Raw genomic sequence first — 12753 nt, 5'->3', positions numbered from 1 at the left:
GAATGGCAGTGGAATATGGTCTACGCCCAATAAACCCCCACAGACAAGTGTGCCAGCTCTGAGCCATGATCTGGATGCTTCCATGGAGCTGATTCTGGTGGAGACTCAAGGAGCCCTGCAAGCTCAAAGGGTCCAAATTCCTGTTCATCCCAGAACCAATGTGCTTGCTGTTTCCTCTGCTGGAAGTCTTGTTCTCCAGATCTTTGGGTAGTTCCAGCTCCACCTTGGAGAACCCTTCTCCAGCAGTCTCAGCCGGGGCACCCCTGTCCGTGTCCCTCTGCATCCCCGTTCCCTTCTCTCTCTTTGTTCTGCATATTGCACTTTATTTCTATGTCTTCTTCTTCCAGCCCTGTCTCTCCCTGCGGCTCAGAAGCTCCAGGATTGCACACTTTGTAATATTATTTATCTCCATGGTAACTGATGCTCCGTAAATAATCACCGAGTGAATGAGTGAACCGACACAGATTTTAAATTAGTATATTAGTTAGATTTTTTTTTTATTGCTGTGATAAAATACCAGGGCCAAAAGCAACTTATACATAAAAATGCTTATTTTGGCTTAAGATTCCCAAGGGATAAGAGAACATCATAGCAGAGGCATGCCAGCAGAAGTAGCTCAGTAGCAGGAGCTACTGAGTTGATCATTTCTCAACTGACTGTAGAAAGCAGAGGGCCAGCTGGAAGTGTGGAAGTCTCTAGTGATTGACTTCCTCTGAAGGGTCATTACCTCCTATAAAGGTTCCATAACCTCCTCCAACAATGCCACCAGCTGGGATCAACTGTCCAAATGTCTGAGCCTATGAAGCACATTTCTTATTTAAACCACCATAATTAGCAAATTTAAACATAGCCTGTGCCTGCAGAAAAGTTCTTCTGCAAATGCTTGGAGCAAGATGCTGGTGCCATCTTCCTTTATAGAGTGCAGGGGCTTTCCTCTGTTATCACCATTTCTTTTTATTTTACCAGTTCTGAAACCCCGAAGAGTAAACATTAACTTTGTTTAGCCACACTGAGTCAGGAGATTTTTTAGCTTGTGATCTAGGAAGGTCACTGCTTGCTCTGTGTCTCTTGAGTCTATGAGTTTGCATTGACAAAGGCCCTGAGCCTTACTGGAAACCAACTAAGTAGCTCATTGTTTTTGTTAAAAACAAAACAAAATTACCTTGACTGTTTTTCAGAGCCGGCTCTCAAGATTGTGCATTTCAGGTTTGGTCCAGGCTGTATGGACCTCTCGGTTTGTGCAAACATTAGGAGCCCAACACCCCTTGCTTGGCATCATTTGCAAGAGGGTGACACCTACGCAGTTTCTCAGGCTGTGCTTTCTACTAATTGTTTGTTTAATTAGAAAATGAGTAAGTATTTATAGAGAAAGTGGAACCCAAAGCTGTGGGGGATGAAACCTTCTCTAATTGTGTGCAATCAGGATCTGCCGAGGACTGCACTTTTCCTGTGTGGGGGTGGCAGGTCTTATTTTCCTGCTGCTGTTTACGGAGACCCCCTCCCCCCTAACATTTCAAGCAGAACAAAAGGAAATCCATTGGCGGGAAGCTTCCTTGGCAACAAGGGTTGCAAAGCCAGACACAGTCAAATTACCCATCTAAATCGGGAGATCTGTGTTCATTCATCATTAGATGTGTGGGAAAGGGCCGGTGTGTGGCAAACGGGGTCTCTTTCACATCTCAGGAGTCAAAGCTTCATAGATAAGCTTTGTGGAATTTGCTTGTGTTGGGTGGGATCCTGCGGAAAAAGCTAAGAATGGAGGAGGAGGTCATTCCACCCGGCTTTGGCTGCTGACTAATACACGGAGACCGCCATCTTAGCATGCCTTCTTACACATTCTCCTCTGTTTTCTGGTCACATCCAGTGGTATTGATCTTCCCATTCTCTTACCATCAGGATAGCATGCTGTTAGACAGTGTCAGGATATATGTGATGTCAATCCACTGGGTCTGTTTGCCATTTTGAAACAAAATGACCACTTAGTGTATTTTTAGATGTTTGTGGTCATAAGAGGGAAAACCCATTTGCAGACCCACAGAAGAGAAAGGGCAGTGTTAAAATGGAGATGAGAGGAGCAGTTCCTACAGTACCTGTGAGCTAAGTGTGGAGGACCAGCCTCGTGGTTTTCAGATCACGCTGATCTGATGGCGTCCCCTGCCTCTAGCATCATCCTTCATGAGCCATTTTTCCTGGTTGTAGGCTGGCATAAAGCATGTCTGATAAGATGGAACCTATGGATTTTATTGTGCCTGTAAGAAAACAAAGGTGGGTAGAAGTATTGCCTTCCTTCTTGGTGGGGACACATGTGACCATTTTCCTGAGGTGCCTCAGACATTGCAGAATCTCACCACCATCTTGGATTTAGACACTAGCCATGGAGGTGAATGCCCTGGAGACTTTGAATCCTCGCTCAGTGCTTTGCAACTGACAACCTTGCTAATTATGGATACCCAAATGTCTTTCCTCATTTGCATATCACCTTTTATTGTAGTAAAAATATATATGACACATAATTTACTGATTGAACCATTTTCTTTTTTTTTTTTTTTTTTTTTTTTTTTTTTGTTTTTCGAGACAGGGTTTCTCTGTATAGCCCGGGCTGTCCTGGAACTCACTCTGTAGACCAGGCTGGCCTCGAACTCAGAAATCCACCTGCCTCTGCCTCCCAAGTGCTGAGATTAAAGGCGTGCGCCACCACCGCCCGGCACCATTTTCTAAGTAGACAACTAAATGGCATCAAATCCATTCAGGGGGTTGGAGAGATGGCGCACAGGTTGAATGCTTGCTGGTCTTCCAGACGACCTGAGTTTGGCTCTTAGTGCCTACCCACTCAGGTAGCTCACAACTGTCTGTAGCTCCAGATCCAGTGCCCTTGTCTGCCCTCTGTGGGCACACAGTACACAGATGCATATGTATAAATTCACATTGTCATGCAGGCAACACCAGCAGGACTTTGTCATCTCCCGAATCAAGGCTGTACACCCATAAAACCGAAGCTCTCTGTGTCTTTGGCCCACAAAGAGCTGAGACTTAAACCTGGGGTTTTTGGTTCTATGTTCATCTTGTTTCAGTTCAAGGGCTTACTGTCGTGAATGTTTAAGATACCCCTGCAAGTCTATTGTGTTCATTGCTAACATCTACAGGACTGTGTTTTCTAGGTTCTCGACAGGCTGGGTTTCACAGTTCATCTGAACCCTCACTGATGAACTTACTCACCTCTTCCTGCTGTGTTCTGTGGCAGCATCTGACCTGTCACCCCACCTGAGTGTTTCCTACCAATTGGCTTCAAGCCACACTGGGTCTTAGTTTCCCTCTGGTCTTTGTTCCTGTTTTAGTCTCTTCCTGGACTTTTCCTTTTGTTCTCTTTATTAGTATTTCCTCCTTGTTCTCAGAGAATGCTGGAACCAACTCACACCTCTGGCTGTCATCCCTCTCTAAGCCTCTCTCACAGAGAACCGAATGGAGGCCGCAAAAACGCACCTTTACCTCAGCCTACAGTCTAAAGGCCTAACCCTAACCTTGAATTCCACCAGAGGAGGGAGGAATGGAGAGGAGGGGATGAAGGAGTCTCCTTCTTCTCTTCCCAGAACCCAACCTGCTTGTACAATTGTTCCTTTCATTTATTAGATCCAAGAAGACTAGACTTCTGTCTGGGCTCTGTTGAACTTTCCCTTCCTGGGAACCTTGGGTTCTGCCCTTCCTCCCAACCCACATTCTTTATCTGATCCTCTTGGACTCCATGGTGGCCCCTAACTGGCCTGGACATCTTTTCTGCAATTTAGATCTGGCCAACTCGCTTCCTTTTTACCCAGCTTTGCCAGTGGGCTTCTTCTGCATTGACCAGCCTTTTCCTTCTACCTGTCCCCGATCCCTTCACCCCCAGCGGTGTACGCCGATCCTGCTTGGTTTTGCTTAGGCCACTTTTTTTTTTTTTTTTTGGTCTTTGTTCTTTTCTTTCTCGACTTCCATTCCTAGTTTTTTTTTTTTTTTTTCAGTGCCCTTTCCTGCCAGAATTAATTTTCCTCTGGTTGTACTTGTACAGCACATTATGAGAACATCTATTTAGCATTTGTAATCGAGCTGCGTGGAGTCCCAGAGAGTGATGCCTTCCATGTGTGATGAACACAGACACAAGTTCATTTATCCGGGCTTTTCCACTTCTTCTTCTTCGTGGTCGTCGTCGTTGTCGTCATCCTTATTATTTTAGCTCTGGTGAGGTAGCTGTAGTGCTTGGCCCAGGTGATACGCCAGGGAGTACGATCTGATGCTTCAGGCTGAGTGGAGGGATGACTACAAGTAAGCAGGTTGTTAAAACGCAGTGGGGATATAATAGTACCTAGTTTGTTGAACATTTACTGTGTGCTAGGTGCTAATGAGCACATTATGTGTGCCGTCTCTGAAGACTCATAAATCATAAAAGCTCCTGGAAGTGGGTCCTTTTATTTGATGGACAGAATGAGGGAAGCACACAGAGACACAGTAACTCTCCCTCAGAGCACAAAGCTGGTTTGTGGTGGAGTAGGACAGACTGTCCCTCCAGGTGGGTCTGCACAGGCTGCACGTCCACCACCGTATTTCATAGGAATCCAGGAGACTGAGGAGGTGAGAGAGAGAGAGAGAGAGAGAGAGAGAGAGAGAGAGAGAGAGAGAGAGAGAGAGAGAGGCAGGCAGGCAGAGGCCGCAGCCAGTAGGAAGCACAGGCAGCTTCCTGGAGGAGGGCGGACAAAGGAAAAGGACAGAATGAGCAACAGGCCAAGCTGTCATGGAGTGAATGAGTTTTGCATGGAACTATGAACTAATGTCTGTAGAGATGGAAAAGGGGGAGAGGGCAAGGTCAGTAAACTGGGAGTGGGGTGGGGTGGGGGGAGAATTAGCCGCCATAAAGGTATTGAATTGAGCGGAGAAATCTTTGGAGAATCCCAGAGACACAAATGTCTTAGACCCTCCAGAGATGTGTGAATCAGGTTGGCTGGACTTGATTCTAGAATAGGGTGAAGGCTTTGTAGGGTTCTTGAGAGGGTGGTGTGCAGCACCAGGCTTGTGAGACCTGGCAGCCTCTCAACACTGTCTGTGGAGACATTTACTTAGGGAGGGAAGCAGGCCTTGGGGCTCAGTGACTAATGGATTTAACTCAGAATGAGTGCTCACAGCAGATTTCACAGATTTCAGACAAGATGGGTCTCCTGACAAGCCAAGGTCTGGGTTGCCTGTAATTCCGTGGAGCCTCGGGGGTTGTGAGTATGTACACTTCCAGTCAGAGCACAAGCCGGCGGTCATATGCCTTTTCCAAACCTGAGGGGAAATGAAGGGCCCTGTTGTAGCGTGTAGCCTCTAATCCTGTGTGTTCCTCAATACCGATTTATGTGTTCCCAACGATTAGAGAGAAGTTTGGCAATCTTAAATGTCTGGGTTCAGATGAGACTGTCCGGGTACCACCAAATTAAAGGGCAGCGGAGAGCTGCTTGGGGAACCCAGTCTTTGGCATTTGTGGTAGAAAGGCCTTTATCTAGAGGCAGGCCTTGCTGGAAGAAGGTGGACACACCCTGTGTCTCAGGCAACCATAATTAAGGCCAGTGACTTGGTGGCCCCCATGATGACAGGTTGAGCCTGTGCCTGTGGCTCTAAGTCATAAAACCACTCCTGGGAAAGACCCAGCAAGGCCCTGGGTGACACCAGGGACTCTAGGGGGAGTGGCTCCACAGGTACTGCGCTCTGCTTTCCAGTTCAAGTGGCCCCTCCCGAGGTCCCCACCTGCAGGGCACCTGCTCACCATACTGAAGTGCAGTTCTCTCCCACTGCCCCGGCTCCTGGTTGCTCCTGCTTGGCTGTACTTCTCAGCTGTATGCAAAGACCTCTGGGGACTTGTTTTTGTGCTAGCATCCAATTGGACACACTAGGTCTGGGTCCCAGCTCTTAAGGCCTCCCAGGCTTATTCCCTCATTCCCGTTCCCATGATACCCTGGGTCTGTCTCTGCATTTGCCAAATTAACTTTCTATGAGTGTCTTTGCCCTTCTTGAGAAACAGGACACTGTTTTATCCCACCCAATGTCTGTTGAGCTGTATGTGTGCCCAGACATTTATAAGAAGGAACTGAAGTGACAGGGGTTGGGGGGGGGGGGGCATTTACCCAAAGGAAATATTTCCAAAGCCTTTGTGTGTAGGAGGATGAGAAGCTACAGATGCAGAGAGCTAAGGGAGGGTGAAGCATTTGTAGCATTTGCTGGGTGACTGGAGGGAGGCTAGGGTTGGTAGCAAGTACCTTTAATTAAATAACCAGGAATCTGAGAAGTTCAAGACCAACCAGGCCAGCCAGGTCTCCAGCAGACAAACGGAGTGTGGGGAGAAAGTGGGGTTACCCCCTCGACCTTGATGGTAGCATGGCCTAGGCAGGTGACTGATTCTGTGCTGATGGTGTAAAAGTGCCATGGGGTTTCTAACTCACTGCCTGAGTTTCCCATGCGGCTCTCAGAGGCCTTTAGCACAGAGAGAAGAGACTCCGAAGGGCTTATCAAGCATAGGGCCATGGGATTTCCCTCCACTTCAGAGCATTTGTGGCTTTGGCTTCACGTGTAGATCTTTGCCAAGGCCTCTGTGGAGCACAGGGCTGGAGGCTGTGGACCTCACTGTCAGTGAGGTTAAGCAGGCGACTGAAGTAGAAGCTTACCTCATGCTAATCTTCAAGGAGAGACCTTCTGGCCTCTCTGAGTGGATCCTTTTCTAAAGAAACATGTGTGCAGGCTTTGGACGCACCGGGAGTATAGACTGCCTGTTTTGTGTCAGAGGCCGAATATCCCTGAGGCAGGGAGGGTGGGGGTGGGGGGGTCCTAGGTTCTAACATCTTCATGTTATTGTGTAGCTGCGGGGGAGCAGCTAGCCTTTGGCTTCTTAAATGAAATGGATTAGGAATGGCTCATGGTTACATATCTCAGTCACATGGACCACTAGAAGTTGCCTGAGCATGCTCGCATCCATGTTGAAAAGCATACCTGTCTTACCGTCATTTGTCCGTCTGTGTCCTTTCTCTTAACCCCGTGTTTAAATACACAGCAGCTTTAATATGCTGTGTGGGGCAGTGGTTCCGAAGTGTGAGAGTGTGTTCAAATAAGACAGGTACATATTATACATGTATACATCATTATACAGCGCTGACCTCATCCCCTTTCCCAAATTCAATATGGCTTACAAACTTACACCCTTGGAATACTATAACAGCCTGAAGAAGCTATATATGGGTTCATCACCCTACCAATCCCTTGACTTTCCCACTCAGGAGGAGACTGTAGCTAGGCCCAGGAGGGAGCCTTCTTTCTGCCTATTTAATAGGAGAAGAAATTTAATAGATGAAAACGAAGGTGATTACCTTTTTCTTATAATGAGTAAAAGCGTAGGCCACTCATTCAGCCAACCTTTCTTGAGCACCTACTATGCTGACCCAGGCATAAAGATGAATGAACAGGGGCTTCCACTTACAGATTGCAAAGTCTTAAGAGTGAGGTCAGAGGTCAGCAGCTGTGTGCAGCAAAGCACACCAGGTTCAGATACATGGTAAGTAGAGTGTGTCCAGCTCTCCACCGCGCAGGCTCTGGTGGGCTCGGCAAGCAGGGAAGCCTTTAGTAGTCACTGCTGAGTCTACTTCTCTCAAAGGCTTATGAGTAGGGACCGTTTGGGCCAGGGGTGTGGCCTAGCTGTCTCTCATTGAGGCTGAGGGCGTGATCTGTGGTTCTGTTAGCAGTGCCTACCCTGGCTTTGGAGGACCACACGTCTTCACATTCTAGTCCATCTGGTTCCTAGCCATGCTTTCCTACCAAGTTAACCCGAGCCAGTGGTAGCTTCTCTTTCTAAGAGCAAGTGGGAAACATGGGTCACGAAGCTTGCCTTTTGTCTAAATCAGTGATTCCAGTGTGGGTCAAATGACCCTTTTACAGGAGTTACAGATGAAACATCCTGAATATCAGAAATTTACATTACATACAACTCACAACAGCAGCAAAGTCACAGTTATGAGGTAGCAATGGAAATAATTTTATGGCTGGGGTCACCACAACATTCAGCATGGGGAACTGCAGTAAAGGGTCATAGAGTTAGGAAGGTTGAAGACCACTAGTCTGGATGCCGGGACTATTGGGTTAGCAGGCATGGACTGTTTGCAAGAATCCATCTGTTTATAGGAAGAGAAAGTCCCGGAAGGAAATGAATGTAATTTCTGTGGCCTTTCTGGATAGCGGGTTTTATGACCATTGGTTTCTTGGGCTTCTTACTTTTCCAAATGACTCTTGTATTTTAGAAAATGACAATCTTTTTATTGTCATTTTGAGACTTAAATAGGTTGGTAAATTTCCATTACTGAACCCCTTAAAGGATGAAAGTTCTCAGGTGTTAACTCTTTAATGGCCAGGCACTTCCTGGTGCCCAATAGCGTCTTGTTGCCTGCTGGGTATGGACTGTACTATTTACTGGATAGTCTCTGTCTCTGTAGATTGTAGATAACCTCAGGTCTGGAGGATTGAGAATGATCCAAATATGAGGTGTGTGTGTGTGTGTGTGTGTGTGTCTGTCTGTCTGTCTGTCTGTCTGTGTATACACTGTGACTTCAGTCAGTGCCTCTCCCTCAATGCTGTTGCTTCAGAGAGGAGACAACATCAGAAAGGAGAACTCAGCCCATCACAGGAGATTCCCAGCAGAAAGGAGAGATGGGAAAGTGGGAGGGAGATCTCTCCGCCAAGTGAGTAGTACAGAGCCATCCCACATTCAGAATTTTAGAACATCCATTTCGTAGGCTTTTTGCACTTGCTTCATAGAGTTATTGTGGCTGTGTTGATTGCTTCACTAAGCCAGAGACTCAGATTTAGCACAGGATGGGAGGAGAGTGGGAGGAGAGTCTAACTACAACCCAACAACTTCCTTTTCAGTTGGAGTCTCGGGTGAGCGATCTGTGCTATTGTGGGGGAAGGCTTGGCTGATGCATTGCTTTGATTTTGTTTTTACTCAGTCCGAGGGGGTGTGAGTGTGTGTGTGTATGTGTGTGTGTGCACACACGTACGTACATGCGCTTAACTGCGTACATACCTTTCTCAGTACCCAAATAAATATACATTATACCACGTGTCAGTGATTCCCTGTCCCCTTTCTCTTGGGTTAAAATGCTGCCTTTTCTGGGCTCCTGTTTCTGTGGCCCAGCTGATGCCAAGTCAGTCAGATGATTGAAACCTAACTCTAGGCTGCACAGGGTGCCATCCCCATAGCTGGGCTCAGAGCCGGAGAAGGCCTTCTGTGCATGTGTGTATTGTCTCGAAGCCTGAAGGGGACAGCTGTATGACACCCTCCAGCTGCCATGATTTGGGGTGGTGCCTTGGAGTGTGTGCAGACAGAGTTCCACAGAGACCTCTCCTGGTATCAGGCTCTTTGGATTCCATGGAAAGTGAATCACAAGGTTACTTTAAGGCATTGGACAGGAAGAGGGATTTTGCTTTCAGTTGGGTATGCATGTCTTTATTCCTGACATTCTGTGTGTCAGTTGTGTGTGGCCTCTTTATTTCGTTATGTTCAGAAAAGCTCTCCTGGCCTGAAGTTGACTTTGTTGCTTGTCATACTGATGACTGTTCCTTTCGGTAATGTCTTATGTTACCAAGATTGGAATAGAACAGCCCAGGTAGAGAAAGGGAATCCAGGATGAAGGGGAGGCTGCAGACAGTAAACCTAACCTAATCTTTCCTCACAAGATTCCTGTGGAATTTAACCAGCAGAGCTGACGTAGTTGAGCTGCTGGCCTGTGTAAGCCTGATTGTAGCTACGAGTCCTTAATCACTTTAGAAACAAGCCAAGTGACACCCTGTGACTTTGGGTAGCTTTTCTGGAATAAGGCTGTTGCATTCCAAGCACTTCATTTTATTTAAAGGGTGACCCTCCAGATGCTGTGGAACAAGGCACATACACATGCGCACACATACTATTCACAAGGTACAAACCGTGGAAATCAGCAGAAATTGATGAGTAAGCCAATCAACTTTCCAGCACAGATGGGGAGGGACTCTTAAGCCACTACCCTAGCCAAGGAGCTAAGGACAGTTGATGGTGACCATTTTCTCTAGGGGTGTGGTCTCTGATAGGTTGTTCACGGGACGCTGAATGGTTCCACCTGTGAGCTGCTGGGCAGCTGTGATTGAACTCTGGGGCTTCGGTGGGGAACTGGGGAGGGATTGGGGAAGGGGGTTGAGGGTGGTGGTAGATGTGGTTAAAATATGTTGCATGTTTGTATGACATGCTCGAAGAATAAATCATGGTTTTTAAAAAGATAAAATAAATCAGGTGGTGGTGGTGCCTGCCTTTAATCTCAGCACTTGGGAAGAAGAGGCAGGGGGAATCTCTATGAGTTTGAGGCTAGCCTGTTCTACAAAGGGAGTTCCAGGACAGCCAAGGCTACACAGAGAAAGCCAAAAAAGAAAAGGAAAAGAAAAGAAAAAAGAAAAAGCTGGTCTGCCAGCCTCATGCCCTGTGAAGACAGGTCAGCGTGAACTCAGGAAGGAGTTTTGTGGACCCGCCCGTGCAGTGGGTATCCTCGTGATGGTATCCTCGTGATGGGTATGCAGTGAGCCTGGGTGTTCCTCAGCCTGGCCTGGCTCCTGTGTCTTCGTGCTGTACTCTGTCCCCCCTCAGCGCAGGAGAAAGCAACTTCCATCACACTGAGTCCAGCTGTGACTCAACCATGGATCCTTCTCAGTGCTGACGCCGCCACCTTTAACAACACTGCTGCCGAGAGGAAGGACAAATGTCTGTTCTCATTTTTTGTGGCTTCAGCATTTCAAACTTGATTATGGAAACTTTTAAACACACACAGAAGGAGACGATCACGGTGAACCCCTTAGTCTCGGTAACTCCTGACCTTTTGTTGTCCTGATTTTCAGACATGTTGCGTATTCTCAAGCAATGTGTAGACCTCAGTTACTAACCATACATTCAAACCCAGCTAAGGGAGGTCTGAAGCTCAGTGACCCAGAAGGGCTGCTCTTCATGGCCAGTTGGCTGTCTCGGCAGAGTTGGCATATTAACTAACCTCTCGGTACTATAATGAAGCACTCAGGGCTTATTGAAAATGTAAGTTTTATTTAGCTCGCAGTTCTCTGGAAGTCAAGTTCCGTTCGGCTCTGGTGAGATCTTGGCAGGTGATATTTAATGACAGGAGCCTTCTCTCATGTGGGGACATGTTGTCATGTTCTCTCCTGTGGGGAGCTTCTTCTCAAGAGGTCCAGGTGAATGCTGCCGTAATCCTAACCCTTTTGAGGGGCAGTATGTCCCATGGGGTCTCACTGTAAAGGACCCAACACCTCCCACATTGCCATGCTAAGGACCAGGCATCCAAGGCACGAACCATACATTTGCTTGTATGTAACACACACACACACACACACACACACACACACACACACACACACACATGTGCACGCCTGCACGCATGGGCACGCGCACACACACATATGGTGGGGAGGGGAAGAGGAGGAGGAAAGAAGAAGAGATGCTAACACTTCACAGAGACTCCCCCTCCGGGGTCTTCTCAGAGACTGACCATAGGACACTTCCCCTCAGCCTCCTCTGGAGTTGAGACTTGAGGAACTCTGTCAGCAGCTGGGCAGGTTGGGTAACACAGCACGTTGCTCTCACGTAGGGTTGCAGAAAGACATTTCCACGAGCATCCTCTCAGGGGACCAGCGCTGGAATATAAGCAACCCTAGAAACTGGAGTTCTGTGGTAGGAGAGGCCCTTTCCAGCTGCCAGGATGCCTGGCTACTCCTGGTAGCCATCAAGAGGGGCAGTTAGTTAGCCGAGCCTGTGGCACCCTTTAGTTCCCTGTTGTGACTGCGGAGTGTTGATGACCTTGCACGGGCTGTGGACCCTGTGATGAAGGGGAGCAGGCAGAGCTTTGTGGGAAGAGCAGTGCATCCTCTCCTGGGCATTGCAGATGCATGGCCCTGTGTGTCTGGGCCAGCTGAATCCATTTTGGGTTTCAAGCAGTCAGTTCTTTTCAGTACTTACCCTGATACCTGTAACAACTCAGAATACAGGTGGTCCAGGTAAGGCTGTGAGCTGTGAAGTCACATGGGAGTTCGATTGCACCGTTGGCAGGTAACCTGTGCAGGGAAGAGAAGAGACTTACTTCTCTTGAGACGCCCAGGGCAGATTTGTTGAAGCTGTCTCAGTGGGACCGCCCTTCTTGGAAGTGTTTTTGGTGGCTGTAACTGATGACAGGCCACTGTCCAGTTTTGAAAGCCTCAAAGGTTCACAGTCTTTTTAAATGTGTCCACTGGGAATGAAGGGGTCATTGCTTCTTCAAGGCTTCTGAGGTTGAGAAATTATGCTAATTTGTACTTCGTTTCCTACAAAGATGATTCAAGCATTTTCTGTTTGTTTTCTCGGGCTATTCCTCTTGTCCCTGGTAGAGCCAGGGAGAGGCATGTTACATTGAGTAGGGGAAGCTATGCCGAGCTCTGCCAGATCTCGGAGACAGCTGCTGTCCACAGTGGTCCATGACATCTGTTTTGGTCTTGATGGTGGTGATCTGTGGGTAGTTGGTATCTTGTGCGCTTTGTGGGAGTTTCCGGTCACAGCATAGAAGGCGCTGTGCAGCGCTATAGCCACGGCTCTTCACAGCTCAAAACATACCTGCCCTCAATTAACATCTGCCTTCCAGTGGAAAAGACAGAGGCTCCACAGACTGAACAAATGAAGTCATATCATTAATAAATCTTATGCTGGTTTCA

At 47.6% G+C, this 12753-nt stretch overlaps 1 protein-coding gene across 7 annotated transcripts in view; it reads left to right on the top strand.

The window, feature by feature from the left end:
- Positions 1-12753, top strand: part of Mtss1 (MTSS I-BAR domain containing 1) — a 137564-nt gene that overhangs the window by 51767 nt on the left and 73044 nt on the right. The gene's annotated exons all lie outside the window — the stretch shown is intronic.

The sequence above is a fragment of the Arvicanthis niloticus genome, chromosome 13 (assembly GCF_011762505.2).
Source record: "Arvicanthis niloticus isolate mArvNil1 chromosome 13, mArvNil1.pat.X, whole genome shotgun sequence".
NCBI lineage: Eukaryota > Metazoa > Chordata > Mammalia > Rodentia > Muridae > Arvicanthis > Arvicanthis niloticus.
The sequence above is the reverse complement of the archived record's forward strand: the minus strand, read 5'-3'. Positions and strand labels throughout refer to the sequence as shown.